Raw genomic sequence first — 22,567 nt, 5'->3', positions numbered from 1 at the left:
TCTGTGTGTCTCCTCTTCCTCCTGCATTGCAGCCTGCCTTATATACATGATAATAATATTGAAATGTCTTTTAGATTTAAATTCTTTATATTTTAGGTCCCACGTGCTGTTCCAACACAAAGTGCGTTCTAACAGTGTAAAAGGCCCTTAGTTTACCCATTTGAAGAGAAACAAGTTATTCATGTATTTGATAAGATTAAAGATTCTCTCAGGGGACCCTATTTAAATTTCAGGGGACCCCACATGGGTCCCCTACCCCAAGTTTGGGAAGCACTGTACTACTAGCCTTGCTCTCTGTGTCTCCTTTCCCTACTGCATTGCAGGCTACCTCACCATTGTCTGTCTCACTATTCTCTTTAAAGCAAGGTTATTTTGTTATGAGAACTTATGTAGCCTATCTTTTGTTAACATTATAGTTAGCTTTGAAAAGGCTTTTGATAAAGTATGACTGGAATGTACGTATATATAAATGCCTGGAATATAACAATTTGTACAATTGGTGAAAAAGAGTAAATAATGAAAGAAAGTATTAAGAGGAGTTAAACTTTCTCGTCGGACTCGTTAAAGGAAAAAGCTTCTTCCAGTTCGCTGTGAGTAATCCCAGTTCAGAAGTTATTTTCGGTCATAAGAGATGGTAGCAGCAACATTATGTTCAAAATAAGTAGTAAGTTAAAAGAAGTTACAAACAACGCAAAAAACACGAACAAAATAGCACAATTGGTTACAGGCATGTAAAACGTCAGCCATCCTCTTCAACGCAATCTTAATCTCTAGGTAATCATATCCCAAAATAAATAAATAATCTCTCTACAATACATTTTAATAGAAAATTATCACAAATAGATACAATCTTGCTACCATGGAAATTAAAATACCTGTCTGTTTTTCAGTTTATCTATTTGCTTATGGCCCTGTCTACACCTACATACTTGTTTTTTTAATTACATGAGCTAAAAAGATGACATTTTATTTGTAAAGGAAAGCCAGACTAAATTAAACAGGCCTATTTATATGATGAACATGAAACATGTTATCTTTCATTTACAATCTTTTGAAACTATGAGAATAGAAAGGTTCAGGACTTTTGTGAAATTTCACAGCACAGTTGAAAAATATATCTCTCTGGACAATTGTTCCTTTATGATCTAGCCAGGTCATTACATTGGTGTCAGAATTAAAAATGTAGATAAAAGTTAGCCAGCTAGCTAACTGACTACCATGGCTAGCTGACGTAAATGAGAACAAGGGTTGAAAATGCTTTGAGAAAATCTGAAAGTGAAGGTGGAGTTAGGGTACAATTATGGCCAAGGAGGTGCGTCTGCATGGAGGTAGGAGCATCTGGCTGAGGAGATTGCCAGGGCATCGGAGGAGGCCGCTTGAGGGAGACCTCCAGAATGATGGCGGCTGAAGCGGGCATGAGTTCTTCGTTGACTGTGCTTCACACGGATTCTGGTGGGCGGACCGAAGGGATGATGTCGACGCTGCGGGACAAAGAATCTGTGACACGGAACCCAAACCGGCTGCACGTGTGCGCCATCGTGCATACATTTATTTTGTCCCCCTACACCAAACGCGATCACGACATGCAGGTTAAAATATCAAAACAAACTCTGAACCAATTATATTAATTTGGGGGCAGGTCGAAAAGCATTAAACATTTATGGCAATTTAGCTAGCTAGCTTGCACTTGCTAGCTAATTTGTCCTGGGATATAAACATTGAGTTGTTATTTTACATTAAATGCACAAGGTCCTCTACTCCGCCAATTAATCCACACATAAAACGGTGAATCAAATTGTTTATAGTCATCTCTCTTCCTTCCAGGCTTTTTCTTGTCTTGACTTTATATTGCGATTTGCAACTTTCATAAATTAGGTTCATTACCGTCACTGACCTCGTTCGTCTTTCTGTCACCCACGTGGGTATAACCAATGAGGAGATGGCACGTGGGTACCTGCTTCTATAAACCAATGAGGAGATGGGAGAGGCAGGACTTGCAGCTCAATCTGCGTCAGAAATAGAACTGATTGGTTCTATTTTAGCCCTTGGCATCGCAGACGCTCGTTGGCGCGCGCGAGCAGTGTGGGTGCAATAATTGAATAACATAGATTTCAAAATGTATTTTGCAACACTCGCGCACACGACGCTCGCGGTGTAGTCAGTCTGTCAGGATGTAAACAAGCATTGCGGCGCCCAGTTCCAGATTGCTTCTGTATCTGTTAAGACCCTGAAGTACTCCGGTAAGGCGGACTGGGAAGCTTTTCATGCTCAGTTTGAACTGTTAGCTCATTTTAGGGGGTGGTCGAATGAAGATAGGGCCCTGCAGTTGGCTTTGTGCCTCACGGATGACACTCTGTCCTGTTTGATATTGATTAGCCCCGAGGACAGATGTGATTATGGGGCTTGAGGAGGCACTTTGGACAGTGTGTACAGCCTGGGCTGCAACACCTCAAATTTGGTAATAAACACAGGCAGCCTGGAGAGCCACTACGGGTGCTAGCCTATGACATTGAGAGCCTCTCTGTGGGCATATGCTCACATGCCCCACTCCGTGAAGAGTGAGCTAGCACGGGAGCAGTTCACACATGTGCTCTCCAACGGAGCTGCGCATACAGACCCAGCTGGCTCATCCTGAGTCATTGCAGATAGACTTGGAGATGGCTTTGGAGAGGGAGCTTGTGTGGGCTGGCCCTTCAGCTGAGGATTCGGTGTGGGTGCAGGGAGACAGACCAACTGTGGGCTGGGGGGCAGAGCAGCCCAGAGCCGGAAAAGCCTGCATGGTTGGCTGAAATGACTGAACTTATTCGCGCTGTGTCGCTACAGGTGGCACAAAACACACGCCCTGGTCCCATGGTCTGCTGGGGGTGTGGCCAGCCAGGCCATCTGCGCCGGGATTGCTCCATGTCCCCCAGGGCTCAGGGAAACACCTCAGGGTCCGCATTGACGGGGCAGTGTAAACCCCCCCCGCATCTGTGTGTGACCTTTCCCCAGCCCCTCTGTCACCTACGGCTGGATGTTACAGTCCCCTAGCTCCCTCCATGACACATAGGGATGTGAGCCCAGGCCGCGCCCCCCCAGCCTAGCTACCCTGGGAGATATGAGGGAGGAACTGTGTTGGTCTTGACCCCGAGCAGCAGGAAAAGTTGTGGCAGTTGCTGTTTCAATTCAGAGACAGCTTTGCACTGAGTGAGGAAGAGGTGGGTCAGACTCATCTGGTGCAGCATGAGATCGACAAAGGGGATGCTCGGCCCATCAAGATGTGTCCCCGCCGTATCCCGCTGGCACGCCAGGAGGCGGCAGACAGGGCTGTGTTGGAGATGCAGCGGGCAGACTTCATTGATCCCTCAGACAGCCCCTGGGTGGTGCCAGTCGCCATGGTTCCTAAGAAGGGTGGCAAGCTGAGGTTCTGTGCGGACTACAGGCGGCTGAATGAGGTAACCAGGAAGGACTCATACCCCATACCACGTATCGATGAGTCACTGGACCTGGTTAGGGGGTCCGCCTGGTTCTCCTCACTAGACTTCCGCAGTGGCTACTGGCAGGTACCCCTCTCCCCAGAGGCCAGAACCAAAACTGCATTCTCCACTAACAGAGTTCAAGTACCTGTGCTTCGACCTGTGAAACGCTCCAGCTACTTTAGAGCATTTGATGGACAGGGTGCTGGATGGCATCCGCCTACAAGAGTGTCTAGTATACATTGACGACATCCTGGCCCATGGCAGCTCCTTCCAGTCAGCCCTGGGGGTGCTACGGCGTGTGCTGGAGAGGGTGGCTGCAGCAGGCCTGAAGCTCCACCCCGAGAAGTGCCACTTCATGAGGAGAGAGGTGTCCTTGGGCCACCGAGTGGGGAAGGAGGGTATCAGCACTATGGAGGACAAGGTGGGGGCTGTCCGAGACTGGCCCACCATCACAGAGCAGCATCATCTGAAGAGATTCCTGGGCCTGGCCTCGTACTACAGGAGGTTTGTACGGGGCTTCTCAAGCGTCCCTGCTCCCCTGAACCGCCTGCTGCCGAAGGACAAGGTCTTTACTTGGACAGTGGGGTGCGAGGGGGCCTTCAACACCCTCAAACGTGCATTGATCGAGGCCTCTGTGCTTGCCCCCCCCTGACCTCACCTTGCCCTTTATCCTGGACACAAATGCGAGCAATGTGGGCATGGGTGGGGTGCTGGCCCAGGTGGGGCCAGAGGGGGAGAGAGTTGGGGCGTACTTCAGCAAAACATTCAACAAACATGAGCACCGCTACTGTGTCACCCAGCGGGAGCTCCTTGCTGTACTACCTGGGTGGCCTGCCCTTTACTGTAAGGACTGACCACTCTGCGCTCCAGTGATTCATGTCTTTCAGAGGGGCAGGTGGCATGTTGGTTGGAGGCCCTGTAAACCAGTCCCCACCCCCCCCATGAGTACTCTGGAGCACAGCCTCCCGCAGTGCTTTTCGGACCACCACCTGACACCTCTCCTCTCCCGTACCTGACTCCTTCCATGCCCGCTGTAGCACGCCATCAGCTAGCCGCAGTCTCTCAAACTTTGACCACAACCCTTTGGTCGCAAGTGAAAGTGCTGCCACCTCCTCCCACGGTGGCCTCAGCTGCGCCTCTACCCACTAGCACTGGCTGGAGGTCTGTGTCCCGTCCCTGCTGCTGCCCCACGTCGCCAGTCTACAGCTCACAACAGACAGGCCCGCTCACCCGACACACTGTGGCACAGACCCCCTCTTCTGCACACAGCTCTCTCTCACAGCCCTCTCTCCGCTCACAGTGGTGACACCCGTCTGCAGTACAGGGCCGACGCGACACTTGTGTAAACTGGTGGAAAAGATGATAGCCAACAGATTGTCATATTTCCTGGAACATAGAGGTTTATTCAGTCAATGTCAAAGTGGATTGATTCCGTAAAGGTAGAACTACTTTGGATGCGTTAGTAAGCAGTAAAGTTGGAAAAAAAACTCTGGTCATGAAGAAGTAATGGCTAATGTCTTTTTTTGACATTGAAAAGGCTGATAACAGTATGTGGAAAGAAGGCCTACTGATTTAAGACAGAAATACTTGGTATTGGTGGGAGATTAGAGGGCTTGAAAACTAAATGGGGCATTTAAATCAACATCTGTATGTGCTTTACTAGTGGAGACAGGTGAGATGCCTTTAGATATACGGCATACAAAATGGTCATTAGCTTATTGGGTTGAAAGACTGTGAGGTTGAGCATCACACTGCTACTGTTCTAGCCTGTTGAGAATATACTAGTAGACAAGGCAGTGGTTTTGGTTGGACAGTTGGCCCTTCTGTGGTGATAGAGGGTTTTCTTCCATGGTTACTCCCAGATCCTGTTGTTGATATTACCTTGGTAGAGAAAAGGAAAGAGGTGTCAGAAGTCAGTGATATAGGGAAACTGGTTGAAAATGACATTGGTTGAAGTTTTGATGCGTTTTTACTACTTTTCACAGATGGCCCACAGGAGCAAGCATTTATGTTCCTGAATTTGATGTGCAGATATGTAGAAGACTAACAGATGAACTGTCAGTATACTCAGTGGGACTGTTGGCGATATTAGTTGCCCTCCAGTGAGTGGAGGACGTACAACCTGTTAGAATTATAGTGGGCTCAGATTCTGTGTCTGTATTGAATAGTTTATCATCTGGTAAATCTAATTATAAATCTAAAATTAAATCTAGAATCGGCTTCCTATATCGCAACAAAGCATCCTTCACTCATGCTGCCAAACATACCCTCGTAAAACTGACCGTCCTACCGATCCTCGACTTCGGCGATGTCATCTATAAAATAGCCTCCAACACTCTAATTAACTAATTGGATGCAGTCTATCACAGTGCCATCCGTTTTGTCACCAAAGCCTCATACACTACCCACCACTGCGACCTGTACGCTCTCATTGGTTGGCCCTCGCTTCATACTCGTCGCCAAACCCACTGGCTACAGGTTATCTACAAGTCTCTGCTAGGTAAAGACCCGCCTTATCTCAGCTCACTGGTCACCATAGCAGCACCCACTTGTAGCACGTGCTCCAGCAGGTTTATCTCACTGGTCACCCCCGAAGCCAACTCCTCCTTTGGTTGTCTTTCCCTCCAGTTCTCTGCTGCCAATGACGGGAACAAACTGCAAAAATCACTGAAGCTGGAGACTCATATCTCCCTCACTAGCTTTAAGCACTAGCTGTCAGAGCAGCTCACAGATCACTGCACCTGTACATAGCCCATCTGTAAACAGTCCATCTATCTACCTCATACTGTATTTATTTACTTATCTTGCTCCTTTGCACCCCAGTATCTCTATTTGCACATTCATCTTCTGCACATCTACCATTCCAGTGTTTAATTTCTATATTGTAATTACTTCGCCACCATGGCCTATTTATTGCCTTAACTCCCTTATCTTACCTCATTTGCACTCACTGTATATAGACTTTTTGTTTTATTTTTTCTACTGTATTATTGACTGTATGTTTTGTTTATTCCATATGTAACTCTGTGTTGTTGTATGTGTCAAATTGCTATGCTTTATCTTGGCAAGGTCGCAAATGCAGTGGCAACTAGCCTACCTGGTTAAATAAAGGTGAAATAAAAATAGGAGTGACCTACTATTGGAGATATTAATGTTATTATGGAGAATTGAGAGACTGGGTGTAGTAGTGAGATCCTGCTGGGTCCCAGCACATTCGGGTGTGGAAGGGAATGACATTTAAGACCAGTTTGCCAAAAGAGCTTTGAAATTCGATAAAATAGCTATTAATGTTCTTCTGGGTAGAAGTGAGGCCAAATGTAAGATCAGAGACATTTTGATAGATGTGTGGCAGAAGAGATGGGACTCTGAGCCCAAGGGCCGGCATTAAAATAGCCTCCTAAGAAAGGTCGGTGGACCAAGATTCAAAGGTCAGATTAGGAAGGAAGAGGTGGTGTTTGCTCGATTGTGCTTAGGACATTGTACATTGAACTCGTTATTACATCTGGTTGGCAAGCATGTGAATGGTTTGTGTCTGGTCGATGAAACGGTGGAGAATGTTATATTGTTTTAAGTATGTTGAAGAGAGGGAAAGATTGAAGTGTAGGTTCATTGAGGTTGGACGGGGATAAAATATTTTTTAAGGGATTTGAAGTTAGTAGGGCTCTTTTTATTTTCTCAGAAGTACTGAGTTAGGTAGGATTTAGAAATGTTGTAAACCGTGATTAACAACATACTCCAGCACAGTAGATGGCGACATGCACCTTTAACGTTTGTTTGCCCACCACCATTTATAAACGCAACATAAAAAGGATTGTCCCTTTTTCAGGGCCTTGTCTTTCAAAGATCATTCGTAAAAGATCCAAATAACTTCACAAACCTTCATTGTAAAGGGTTTAAACACGGTTTCCCATGCTTGTTCAATGAACCATAAACAATTAATGAACATGCACCTGTGGAACGGTCGTTAAGACACTAACAGTTTACAGACTGTAGGCAATTAAGGTCACAGTTATGAAAACTTAGGACACTTAAAGAGGCCTTTCTACTGACTGAAAAACACCAAAAGAAAGATACCCAGGGTCTCCGCTCATCTGCGTGAATGTGCCTTAGGCATGCTTGTGACGGCCCTGAATTTTTCTGAACCGTCTCAGTGCAGCTCCTTCCAATAGGGCGCTTTCCCTTTAATTCCCAATTAAATAGCCAGCATCAGCTGCGCGAAAGGGGGGTTGTGATGGAGACGTGACTGAGGATGTGTTCAACCCTCAGTTCCCGAAGCTTCTCTATTCCGTTGTTTTGTTGCCGTTAAACGTGTGTTTTGTTGCCTAATAGAGTTTACCCAGGATCGGATCCACTCTTTGCGTCCCTGGACTACACCTCTCCGTTCTTCGTGGCCTTTCTCCGCGGGTGATCTATTGGCGGATTGGATTGTCTGACTGACCGACTGACTTCCACCTTTTTGTATACGGTATTTCATTTGTTTTGATGTGATGTATACTGTGATTTATGTAGTTAGTTGTAGTTGAGAACTTATTAAGAGTGATACGCTTTAAAGTTCTGTGGTAAACTTATTGTTCTATTGATGGTATGATTAATACTGGGTTTATGCTACACGGAATGAACGGACAAACATTGCGTGACAGAAGTCACTTGAGTTCCCTGAACTCTACCGGGCAGGACTCTTTTTAGGCCCGAGGTACGGGACATTTCTGGAGGAACCAGAACTCATTGTGTTATATTATTATATGTGTGTGTAATCATTGATGTTGTTAATACAACCCACGCAAAAGAGTATAGTTGTTTTTGAAGTTCTTTCCAATGTTTTAAGGGTTTATGAAAAGTTTATTTCCATCCTGACTTTTACATAAGTCCTTTGTATTGGTGTAGACTTGACGGACCAGATGGGACTCATTCCCACCCAAACTAAAAGGAGAAACCAATGTTTTCTCTGGTAGGCACAACCTACCTGGCACCCCTATAAATAATAACCTCAAGTCAAAACCGTTACATGCTGCAAGGAGGCATGAGGACTGCAGATGTGGCCAGGGCAATAAATTGCAAAGTCCGTACTATGAGACGCCTAAGACAGCGCTACAGGGAGACAGGACGGACAGCTGATCGTCCGCGCAGTGGCAGACCACGTGTAACAACATCTGCACAGGATTGGTACATCCGAACATCACACCTGCAGGACAGGTACAGGATGGCAACAACAACTGCCCAAGTTACACCAGGAACACACAATCCCTCCATCACAATAGGCTGAGAGAGGCTTGTAGGCCTGTTGTAAGGCAGAAACTCGATAAAATAGCTATTAAGGTCCTCACCAGCCATCACCGGCAACAATGTCGCCTATGGGCACAAACGCACTGTCGCTGGACCAGACAGGACTAGAAAAAGGTGCTCTTCCCTGACGAGTCGCGGTTTTGTCTCACCAGGGGTGATGGTCGGATTCGCATTTATCGTCGAAGGAATGAGCGTTACACCGAGGCCTATACTCTGGAGCAGGATCGATTTGGAGGTGGAGGGTCCGTCATGGTCTGGGGCAGTGTGTCACAGCATCATCGGACTGAGCTTGTTGTCATTGCAGGCAATCTCAACGCTGTGCATTACAGGGAAGACATCATCCTCCTTCATGTGGTACCCCCCCTGCAGGCTCATCCTGACATGACCCTCCAGCATGACAATGCCACCAGCCATACTGCTCGTTCTGTGCGTGATTTTCTGCAAGGCAGGAATGTCAGTGTTCGACCATGGCCAGCAAAGAGCTCGGATCCCAATCCCATTGAACACGTCTGGGACCTGTTGGATCGCGGAGGGTGAGGGCTAGGGCTGGTGCAGTCCATGAGGAGGAGATGCATTGCATTACTTAATGCAGCTGGTGGCCACACCAGATGCTGACTGTTACTTTTGATTTTGACCTCCCCCCCCTTTGTTCAGGGACACATTATTCCATTTCTGTTAGTCACATGTCTGTGGAACTTACATTTACATTTTACATTTAAGTCATTTAGCAGACGCTCTTATCCAGAGCGACTTACAAACTCCATACAAACGTTGCTTGATGTTTGACACTTAGGCACAATATTTCCCAACTTTGCATACAAATGCTGTAAGATAATGTAAGATATAACCTGTATAGTAAATCTTTATAAAACCACCTGCAGAATTTGCTGATCTCTTTAGATGTTTAACAGTAACCCTGGTAACGGTAACTATCGAGCGTAGTTCCTGTTACCATAGTAGTCCTGGTCTTGGTAAACCTGATTTCGCTGTAATAGTCCTGGTAACTCTGATTCCAATGTCTGAGCTGCTTGTGTCCAGGGACACTGATGACCATATTCCATGGCTTCCTGGTTGAACCAGTCCCAACCTCTCAAGTCACATGTCCATGCCCTTGATGAACTTGTTCAGTTTATGTCTGTTGTTGAATCTTGTTAAGTTCATACAAATATTTACACATGTTAAGTTTGCTGAAAATAGACAGTTGACAGTGAGAAGATGTTTCTTTTAATGCTGAGTTTATCATAGAATAAGAATTTACGTAGCAGGTTAGCTGAATTGGGTTAAATTTAGAATAAGAGTTAGGGGAAAAGTTAGTTAAAATGATATGGTTGTCCCCAACAAGACTGTAACATACAAGTTTTGGATTGACCATTGTGGATTATGCCCACCCATCCTCCCTGACCACTTTCCCTACTTTTGTTTCCGTTTCAAGTAACTCGACCATTAGTAGGTATCATAGATGGGTTGGTTGTTTAGTAACTGACGCATACACAACTATGGTGCAAAACATAGATTGGCTTAGGTTTTTGACGTGTAACTATATTTCATTTCCACATGTTTATTTAAAACATAAATACATTTCCACATGTTTATTTAAAACATAAATACATTTGCACATGTTTATTGAAAACATAAATACATTTCCACATGTTTATTGAAAACATAAATACATTTTCACAATGAGCAATTGTTGTGTCTCAAATACATCTTTACAATTGTTGGTTTGCTGGCTTGCATTTTTTTTTGCCATATTAGCATTGACATGAAATCAGTCAAAACACCTCAAAACAAGACATGGTATCAACAACAAGATAAAACTAGCTGAAACAAGCCACCTACGATTCCTCACATGGCAGCTTCTTGTCATTGTTGCGCGTGCACATCATTTTTGGGATGTCAGTCAACCCGTCTATACGTCTATGTCAATCATATTTCGTATGGCTCTGAGGCCAGGCTGGCTATTATGTACTTTGATAGAAGACCTAAAATATCCTCAGATACTGTTCAGTTATGTTTGAAATACCTTTAGTCTATTCTCACCACAAACACCCAGTCTATGACTGTGAGTGATGCCCTCTCACTTTTCTTTGTTTAGTGTCTGTGAAGATGGTCAGGTGTTTTGAAGGGAACTGGTCAGGGAACTTTAAAGATGGAGTTACCCAGATGGAATGGACTTGCAGTTCCAACTGGAGCTGATCCAATTTCAGCGCTGTGCATTATGGCCAAATGCTGGGTCTTTGCCTCTGTCAGGTGTACAGTTCATTGAAATTTGACTATCCACTTGAATATCATTCACCATTAGAGGTCTTTCCAGTGGCAATATACATATCATTGTCTTGAGTTGTCTTTGTGTGTTTCATTCTTTTTTCAGTTATGACAGTTTTGGGGTCCCATCAAGAGTTGTCACAATCTTTAACTTGTTATGGGGCGGTAGGGTAGCCTAGTGGTTAGAGCGTTGGACTAGTAACCGGAAGGTTGCAAGTTCAAACCCCCGAGCTGACAAGGTACAAATCTGTCGTTCTGCCCCTGAACAGGCAGTTAACCCACTGTTCCTAGGCTGTCATTGAAAATAAGAATTTGTTCTTCACTGACTTGCCTGGTTAAATAAAGGTAAAATAAATAATAAATGGCTGGGGGCAGTATTGAGTAGATTGGATGAATAAGGTGCCCAGAGTCAACTGTCTGCTACTCAGGTCCAGTTGCTAATATGTGCATATTATTAGTAGATTTGGACAGAAAACACTCTGAAGTTTCTACAACTGTTTGAATGATGTCTGTGAGTATAACAGAACTCATATGGCAGGCAAAAACCTGAGAAAAATCCAACCAGGAAGTAGGACATCTGAGGTTTGTAGTTTTTCAACTCTTTGCCTATCGAATATACAGTGTCTATGGGGACATATTGCACTTCCTAAGGCTTCCACTAGATGTCAACAGTCTGTAGAACCTTGTTTGATGTGAAGGAGGGGGGAATGGGAGCTGAATGAGTCAGTGGTCTGGCAGAGTGCCACAAGCTGGTCACGCACGTTCACGTGAGAGTTAGCTGCATTCCATTGCAATTCTACAGACAAAGGAATTCTCCGGTTGGAACATTATTGAAGATTTATGTTAAAAACATCCTAAAGATTGATTCTATACTTCGTTTGACATGTTTCTACGGACTGTAACAGAACTTTTTGACTTTTTGTCTGGCCTGCGTGTCATGAATTTGGATTACTGGGCAAAAAGGAGGTATTTGGACATAAATGATGGACTTTATCAAACAAATCTATCATTAACCTTTGATGATCTTCATCTGACTTCATGTTACACAATACATGTATGTTTTGTTCGATAAAGTTCATATTTATATACAAAAATCTGAGTTTACATTGGCGCGTTATGTTTAGTAGTTCCAAAACATCCTGTGATTTTGCAGAGCCACATCAATTTGCAGAAATACTCATAATAAACATTGATAAAAGATACTACTATTATTACATGGAATTATAGATACACTTCTCCTTAATGCAACCGCTGTGTCAGATTTAAAAAAAGCTTTACCGAAAAAGCACACCATGCAATAACCTGAGTACAGCGCTCAGACAACAAATCAAGCCATACAGATATCCGCCATGTTGTGGAGTCAACAGAAGTCAGAAATAACATTATAAATATTCACTTACCTTTGACGATCTTCATCAGAATGCACTCCCAAATCAAAAAATGGTGTGAAATACTTCTGTCTTTGAGGAATTTTAATTATGAGATTTCTGTGCTTTTGAATTTGGTGCCCTGCACTTTCACTGGCTGTTGTCATATTGATCCCGTTAGCGGGATTCAAGCCATAAGAAGTTTTTAACTCCGCCCATGACACCAATGGAAACATGGTCATCGAGGAATATTACACCAACACTGGGGGGAAAAAATCAAATGTAAACTAATTATATCTCTAAGGACAGCATATGAGTTGGTGTTCAAAATGTAATATGTTTTGGTCTGCAAAAAAGAACACTGTTTTCTCTGTCATCTAAGATGGTTGTATCACCTCTTATAGTATTTAGCGTTTTATTATTTTTGGGTGTGCAGTCATGTACGTACATGTATGTCCTAAATGTATACAAATATTTCCAGGAACTGACCTGTGTCAAGGTTTTGGCTGGTGGCAGGTATTTGGATCCAGGTCAAATACCTTCTTCTATTCAATAATCACTTTCTGTTAATTAAATCATTAAGATGACAGATTGAAAGCTAATTAAGACTATGCTGTTTTAATCTCATTTTGACCTTTGATTCTCTGAAATATCTGATCGTCAAATGTTTGCCCTTTCAATAGATAGCCTATGATCATTCTGACATGTCTTTAAGTGAATAGAATGATAACATCTGCAACATCTACAGGAATATTCAGCTGTAGTCCGTGTCCAGTGAAAGGCCCCAGAAAGCGATGTTATGACTCTTTGTACGATACTCCATTCATCTATGCGTCGGTCAATGTGGAGGTTGTCATGGTGATAGTGAGGAATGGTGTTGGGGACGAGTGTTTGTATACACAGAGGGTCTGTTCTCACTAAGAACGTGGACTCTGAGAGACCTCAGAGCCTCACCTGTGCTTACAAGTGTACTGAAAGTAAAACAGTGCTAACATCAGGAAATACCATCCAACTAAATCACAACTATACAAAAATGATTCTGCTGTCAAGATACAGAGGTCTGACATACTTACAGTATACTTGTTTCAGGTACCCATGCAACGTACCTGTAAAAATGTAAAAATCAATCATTTTGGTTTTAGTTTTTCCATTATGTATTTTGTTGTTTGTCACACCTCATCCTCTGTCCATTTCTCTCCGTAGCAACAGTTCAGAGTTTGTAGGTTTCCTTGAAGATTGAGACAGTGGCAAGGTTGGGGGAGAACATTTACTTGTGCACAGTGGTGTAAAATACTTAAGTAAAATACTTTAAGTACTACTTAAGTAGTTTTTTTGGGGTATCTGTACTTTACTATACTATGTATATTTTTGACAATTTTTACTTTTACTTCACTCCATTCCTAAAGAAAATTATGTACTTTTTCCTCCATACATTTTCCTTGACTCCAAAAAGTACCTTGACGCCCAAAAGTGAAATGGTCCAATTCAGGCACTTATCAAGAGAACACGTGGTCATCCCTACTGCCTCTGATCTGGCGGACTCACTAAACACATGCATCGTTTGTAAATGATGTCTGAGTGTTGGAGTGTGCCCCTGACTATCCATACGTTTACAAAACAAGAAAATGTTGCTTGAAATGATTTATACTTTTACCATATGATGCTTAAGTATATTTTAGCAATTACAAATACTTTTGATACTTAAGTATATTTAGAAACAAATACTTTTAGACTTTTACTCAAGTAGTATTTTACTGGGTGACTTTCACTTTTACTTGAGTAACTTTCTATTACGGTATCTTTACTTTTACTCAAGTATGACAATTGGGTACTTTCTCCACCACTGCTTGTTCGTCACTGTCACCAACAGGGTGAAAGACCCCAAGGTTCCGAAAGAAAATCTCAATGCTCAAACAAAGGAATACAATGGCAGCCCACAGAACTGTTCTGGGAGGCACACAAGCACTTTCATATGGCACATGTGCAGGTAACAAGTCACAACCAGGGGTTTCAATTGGGATGGCAGTCGCCATACCTTAGCTCAACACCAACCATTTTAAAAAGCCTACTAAAATCATTACAATCCTGATTTAAGAAAAATGTTTCATCTGTTTTAATTTTGACACCCTCTATGCTCGACACCAAATCTAGTAGTCCCCCATAATAAAATAGTTTGTTGTTCTTTTCATTTCTACTCTGTTTACGTCTGACAGTTCATCACCAGATCCCACACTCTGAGTATAAGAACATGCTTGTGGGTGAGCGTTTGCTTAACTTGGCGGTGGTCATAAAGGATGAGCGAGTCCCAGTGTCAGAAGAGTTAAACATCATCCCAACACATATCTCTATAGTATGCTCTCTAACAACTTATCTTATCTGGAGATAACATTCAGCTGAAGAAGGAGCACAGGAGCCTGGTTTCTTCCCCTGATGCTTTGGCTAATCCTTTGAGCGGTGCTGTGCTGACAGTGGAAGGCTCAGGGTTGATCAAGGGCAAAGACCAGACAAAGTAAGTGATCGTGCAGCGGAAGACCAAGAAAAGGATTATATTCTAAACTATTCTGAGAAACCAAATAAGACACTGAGCTCTCTGTCTCTATGGGACACATTCTAAGTTGAACACTTTCTCTGTTTTAATGACAAGGAAAACGCCTGTTCTTGAGGAAGTATTGTAGAAACGTGGTATTGGTATGTCACCAGGTATGCTTTTGGTTGGCAGTTTCATGGAACTAATGCATGTGGTTGCATCATAAGACTTTGACCTCAAACTAAAAAGGTCACACAGGTTGTATAATGCCTGTCTCAGACAATAAGATGAAACAACAACATACAAACGCTAGATATATATATACATATACAGTATATTCCTGTGTTTTATATACTGTACCGCAACAGTAGAAGGAATAGGGGCATTCATGGATCTTATAGTGACATCCTAGATTAACTTAATATAGACATTCCCTGACATTATTTACTCCAGCCATTCTCTAAAAAAAATGTTCTCCTCTTAAGGTGTACCTAGTGCCATCAGCACAGACCATGGAGAAAAAATGTTTATTTCACCCCCCACAACAACTGGCACAAAACTGTTGCAGACAAGCCTGGTTTACAACAGCAGTCCCACAGCCATCCAAACCTTCCACAAAGTTTCTGTTTCTGCATAAGGCATGATTGATTTCTACTGAGCACACTGAAGGATGTGAGTGTTTGTAATGTCTTCACTCTGCTTTTGCTAAGTTAATGTTCAAATGTGTTATTCCTATTATTGATTTGTTTCAAGAAAGATTTGTCAACATATTGAAAATGTTTTGTCTACGTTTCATAAAAATCAAGCAAGTCCCGCCTTCTTCCCTGAATGCATTGTGAAATCATCAATCAATGCAATGTGGAGCGAGCATGGCATTATTGTTATGTACCTCTTGACTGGTTTCTGGGAGTGTTTGTCCCCCGTTAGAACATGAGTCCCTCTAACAGACATTGTGTTGTCCAGTGACTGTAGTAAGATGAACTCCTATTGGACGATAAGGGGCTATCATACCACTCACGGGTAGGGAGTGTTTCCTCGACAGACAGTGTGAGGGGAAACATTTTACAGAGATAAGAGGCACATGAATAAACATGGAACATGATAGAATGAACAAGATTTACAGTGAAGCTTAGCTCTCAGTTATAGTACTGTCCCAATTGTTAAATGACAACATTGACGTTTTATTAGATATATGTATAGGATACACATGGTTTGCACTGTCCAACTAAATGCTTACAGGTTCCTTCTCGACAATGCAACAATTGGAAATAAAAGTTAATAAAACAAACATTAAATGGCTTAGTAGAATATAGACATTTTAGCATCAGTATATAAAACAGGAAGGCACCATTGCTGCCAACACACTGACTCAACTCCAGCCACTTTAATAATGGGAATTGATGGGAAATTGTGTAAAATATATCACTAGCCACTTTAAATAATGCTACCTAATATAATGTTTACATACCCTACATTATTCATCTCATATGTATACGTACTGAATATACTGTACTCTATATCATCTACTGCATTTTTTTGTAATACATGTATCACTAGCCACTTTAACTATGCCACTTTGTTTACATACTCATCTCATATGTATATACTGTACTCAATACCATCTACTGTATCTTGCCTATGCCGCTCTGTACCATCACTCATTCATATATCTTTATGTACATATTCTTTATCCCCCTACACTTGTGTGTGTATAAGATAGTAGTTTTGGAATTGTTAGTGAGATTACTTGGTTATTACTGCATTGTCGGAACTAGAAGCAAAATTAACAAATTAACATCTGCTAAACGTGTATGTGACAAATAAAATTAGATTTGATTTGATTTATAGTCCAATATTTAACAAGTATCTGGGAAGGGGGGATTCAGGGGTCAAGTGTTTATATTGTGCAGTATTAGCAATAGTAGATTGGTGGGAAGTCTAGTTAGAGTGTTCGGCAGTCAGGTGGCTTGTAGATACAGTGGCTTGCGAAAGTATTCACCCCTTGGCATTTTTCCTATTTTGTTACCTTACAATCTGGAATTAAAATAGATTTTTTGGGGGGGTTATATAATTTGATTTACACAACATGCCTAACACTTTGAAGATGCAAAATATCTTTTTTATTGTGAAAGAAGACAAAAAAACAGACCTTAAACATGCATAACTATTCACTCTACTTTGTAGAGCCACCTTTTGTAGCAATTACAGCTGCAAGTCTCTTGGTGTATGGCTCTATAAGATTGGCACATCAAGCCACTGGGATTTTTGCCCATTCTTCAAGGCAAAACTGCTCCAGCTCCTTGAAGTTGGATGGGTTCCGCTGGTATACAGAAATCTTCAAGTCATACCACAGATTCTCAATTGGATTGAGAAAACCAAGCACCGCTCATCACCTGGTCAATACCATCCCTATGGTGAAGCATGGTGGTGGCAGCATCATGCTGTGGAGATGTTTTTCAGAGGCAGGGATTGGGAGACTAGTAAGGATTAAGGAAAAGATGAACAGAGCTAATTACAGAGCGATCCTTGCTCCAGAGTGCTCAGGACCTCAGACTGGGGCGAAGGTTCACCTTCCAACAGTTCAACGACCCTAAACACACAACCAAGACAACACAGGAGTCGCATCGGGACAAGTCTCTGAATATCCTTGAGTGGCCCAGCCAGAGCTCAGACTTGAACCCAATCAAACATCTCTGGAGAGACCTGGCAATAGCTGTGCAGCGACGCTCCCCATCCAACCTGACGAATACAGGTGTGCCAAGCTTGTGCATCATACCCAAGAAGACTCAAGGCTGTAATCGCTTTCAAACATTTGCAAAAATGTGATTTGTAATTATGGGGGATTGTGTGTAGATTAATGAGGGAAAAAAACATTTCATCCTTTTTAGAATAAGACAGTAACGTAACAAAATGTGGAAAAAGTCAAGGGGTCTGAATACTTTCCGAATGCACTGTATATCAGCCCTCGGATTACAATGAAGAGCAAGACGTGTCGCTTTGTTCTGTGCCAGATGCAGTTTAACTAGGTCTTTCCTTGCAGCATTCGACCACACGACAGGACAATAATCAAGATAAGAAAAACTAGAGTGTGGTGTCAAAAAAGCAGAGCATATATTTATTACTGCCAGACCTCTCCCCGTCTTTACAACCATTGAATCAATATGTTTTGACAATGACAGTTTACATTCTAAGGTAATGTCAAGTAATTTAGTCTCAACATGTTCAACAGCCACACCATTCATTACTAGATTTAGTTGAGGTCTAGTACTTAGGGAATGATTTGTACCAAATACAATGCTCTTAGTTTTAGAGATGTTCAGGACCAGTTTATTACTGGCCACCCATTCCAAAACAGACCAACTTTGTTAAGGGTTTCAGTGACATCATTAGCTGTGGTTGCTGATGCTTATATGGTTGAATCATCAGCATACATGGCCACACATGTTTTGTTTAATGCCAGTAGCAGGTCATTTGTATTTATCATGGATCCCCATTAGATGCTGCCAAGACAGCAGCTACTCTTCCTGGGTTCCAGCAAAATTAAGGCATTTTATACCATTTTAAAAACAGTACAATACATTCACAGAATTCACAACACACTGTGTTCCCTCAGGCCCTTACTCCACCACTACCACATATCTACAGTACAAAATCGATGTGTACGTGTGTATAGTGCGTATGTTATCGTGTGTATGCATTTGTCTGTGCCTATATTTGTGTTGCTTCACAGTCCCGCTGTCCCATGAGGTGTATTTTTATCTGTTTTTTAAATCAAATGTACTGCTTGTTTAGTTACTTGATTTGGAATAGAGTTCCAGTCATGGCTCTATGTTGTACTGTGTTCCACCCCCTGGACTTGGGGACTGTGAAGAGACCTCTTGTGGCATGTCTTGTGGGGTATGTATGTGTGTCCGAGCTGTGCGCCAACAGACAGCTTGTGCATTCAACATGTCAATACCTCTCATAAATACAAGTAGTGATGAAGTCAATCTCAAATCAAATCTTATTTGTCACATGCACAGAATACAGCAGGTGTAGACCTCACTATGAAAGCTTACACAAAGGCCGTTTATGTAAGCAGTTTTAATCAATGCAAATAGTCCGAGTAGCCATTTGAAAAGTTGTTCATGAGTTACGTCTTTTAAGAAGCCTTTTGGATTTATACTTGGCTCTCTGGTACTGCTTGCCGTGTGGAACAGTCTATGACTACGGTGGCTGGAGTCTTTGGCAATTTTTAGGGCCTTCTTCTGACACCGCCTGGTATAGATGTCCTGGATGGCAGGAAGTTTGGCCCCAGTGATATACTTTACGGAATTCAAAATGACAGTGCTTGTCTTTCTTAATATATTCAGATATACTTAGATGTGTAGTGTTAGCATTTGTTGCTAAGTTTGCTAATCTTGCCAATGAAAAAATATTCAAGTAGTTGGCAATATCAGTTGGTTTTGTGTTGAATGAGCCATCTGATTCAATGAATGATGGAGCAGAGTTAGCTTTTTTCTATCATTCTTTGTCTTTTATCTTTGTTTCATAGTGTAGTTTCTTCTTCTTTTTATTCAGTTTAGTCACATGATTTCTCAATTTGCAATACATTAGCTGTGCAGCTAGACTTATTTGCAATTCCTTTTGCCTCATCCCTCTCAACCACACCAGTTTTCAATTCCTCATCAATCCACAGGGATTTGACCATTTTTACAGTCAATTTCTAAATAGCAGCATGCTTATTAGTAACTGGAATAAGCAATTTCATAAAAATGTCAAGTGCAGTGTATGTTTGCTCTTCATTACACACCACAGACCAACAAACATTCTTTACATCTAAAAAAAAAGGGGAATCACTACACAACTTCTTGTATGACCTCTTATACACTGTTAGGCCCAGCCTTTGGAACTTTTCCTAGATATGGCTACTATATTGTGATCACTTCAACTGATGGATATGGATACTGCTTTCAAGTTCATTTCTGCAACATTAGTAAAGATGTGCTCAATACATGTTGATGATTTCATTCCTGTGCTGTTTGTAACTATCATGATAGGTTTACTGAACCATGTTAACCTGAACCATGTTGCAGGCACTGGTTACAGTGTAAAACTTTTTCTTGAGTGGGCAGCTTGGTAAAATTAGAAAAAATTAGAGGGCCTAGAGAGCTGCCCTGCGGTACACCACACTTTACATGGTTTGGCATTAGAGAAGCTTCCAAGACAACCCTTTTAGTTATATTAGATAGATAGCTCTGAATCCATGATATGGCAGAGTTTTAAAAGCCATAACACGTATGTTTTGGTCAATAGTATCAAAGGCTGCGCTGAAATCTAACAGTACAGCTCCCACAATCTTCTTATTCTATATTTATTTCAACTAATCATCAGCTATTTGTGTCAGTGCAGTACATGTTGAGTGCCCTTCTCTATAAGCATGCTGAAAGTCTGTTGTTAATTTTTACAGAGAAATAGCATTGTATTTGTTTTTGTTAAAATCCAACAGTGTGCTAAGAGCTGGCAGCAAGCTTATAGGTCTGCTGTTAGAACGAGTAAAGGCCATTTTACTACTCTTGGGTAGTGAAATTACTTTGGCTTCCCTCCAGACTAGAGGACAAAGACTTTCTTCTAGTCTCAGAATAAAGATATGACAGATAGGAGTGGCTATAGAGTTAGGTACCATCCTCAGTAGCTTTATATCCAAGTTGTCAATGCCAGGAGGTTTCATTATTGATCGATAACAATAACAATCAAATTAAAACTTGCAATGCTTTTCTTTCATTCTTTGTTTTTATGCATGAATATGATGGCTCACTGTTCGATGTTGGTATTTCCTGCCTGCTCTTTAACAAGCCTATAAGGAGGGGACAAAATGGCGCCGTAGAGAGAACACGGTGTTTCAGCGAGCTCTCGTGGCATTCGTAAATTTATATTCTTACATTAATCTCCTAGCTTGAAAAAGTGGTAGAATTGGCTAAATAAGTTACCATATAATGAGTCTTGACGACTATTTCGCAAAAACCTCCGACAACATGCCCAATAGAACTACTAAGAAGTCGACCAAAACCACCACCCCTGTGGATGTGCATGAGGAGCTAGCTAACGTTAGCGAAGCTAACACCATTGTGGACACAGGCACAATGGACCTGATAATTCAAAAGATGACTGATAACATTACTAAAGTGATCGATGCTAAGATAAGAACGGTCTTGGAAGCAATAGCAAGCCATTCAGCTGAAATACAGAGCGTTGTGAAACGTGTTGTTGAGGCGGAAGGAAGAATTGCTGCAGTGGAAACTTCAACTACATCTATGGACGCTAAGATAAAAGCACTTGAGAAACAGGTGCGCGAAATGGCGGAGCACATTGACGACTTGGATAATCGAGGACGCAGATGCAATATTCGTGTTGTGGGACTCCTGGAAAATTCTGAAGGGACACGTTCAGTAAAATTCTTTGAGGAATGGATCCCTGGCTACCTACAAATGGACACTAAGGCTGGTCGTGTGAAGCTGGACAGAGCCCATCGCTCTCAAGCACCGATACCGGGCCCCAATCAACGCCCACGGCCGGTGGTTATAAAGTTCCACAACTTCACCGACAAGCAGCGCGTCATGGATGCGGCTAGAAACATCGGCTCTGTTGGTAGTCAACATAAAGTTCCAAAGGTCTCATTCTTCAATGATTACTCCACAGCGGTTGTACGAAGACGCAAAGCATTTGATGAGGCGAAGGCTCGACTCAGGAGAATGAAGATGGACTACACACTGTTGTACCCGGCCACATTGAAGATTATGGTCAACGGATCACCTAAAAAGCTCTACACACCTGAAGAGGCTGCTGTGATTATTGACTCTCTCGGGTAAATAACTTTAAGCTGCACCTCCACAGCATTGAATAACTTTGCTTATTTTTGGTTGAATCTGATCATGAAACAGTGGTGTGAGTTAGCAGTGGTGTGAGTTATGTTAGCTAGTGGGAAAACCCCCTTTTGGATTTTTACATGTTTAATTTTTGGGTTTAGTATAGTTCGAGTTCAGGGTTCATATTTTTTGTTTATGCTCAGTGAGATGGAGGAGAATTCAACACATGGAAAAAGGTACCACCCCACTTTTACAGTAGGATCCAGTCTGAATATGGAATGGTCAAGATACAATGGCAGATAACATAATGGTAGAATGATAACAGTATGTACGTGGAACATTAGAGGGAGCCATAACCCCATTAAGAGGAAGAAAGTATTGTCTTTTTTGAAAAAAGAAAATATTGACATTGCCCTGTTGCAAGAAACCCATTTGGATGATAAGGAGCACCTGACATTACAACAAGGAGGGTTTGGTCAAGTGTTTTTCTCATCATTTACATCCAGAAGTAGAGGTGTAGCAATTCTGGTGAAAAAGAACTTACCACTTAAGGTCTTGAATTGTGTGAAAGATAAATTTGGTCGCTTTGTTATAATTAATGGTACTTTACAAGGGCAGAACATTTCCATAATGAATATTTACTTCCCCCCTGCTCACCCCCCTGATTTCCTCACTAAGGCATTTCTAGACTTTCAGAATTAAACTCAGACACTGCAATGGTTGGAGGAGATTTTAACTGCTTGTTGAACCCCCTTATTGATAAGTTTCCCAGTGGTATAGCTTCACTCTCTCCTCAAGCTAAGTCACTTAAAGGTATTTGTG

This window comes from Oncorhynchus gorbuscha, linkage group LG03, assembly GCF_021184085.1.
Source record: "Oncorhynchus gorbuscha isolate QuinsamMale2020 ecotype Even-year linkage group LG03, OgorEven_v1.0, whole genome shotgun sequence".
NCBI classification, from domain to species: Eukaryota; Metazoa; Chordata; class Actinopteri; order Salmoniformes; family Salmonidae; genus Oncorhynchus; species Oncorhynchus gorbuscha.
The sequence above is the reverse complement of the archived record's forward strand: the minus strand, read 5'-3'. Positions refer to the sequence as shown.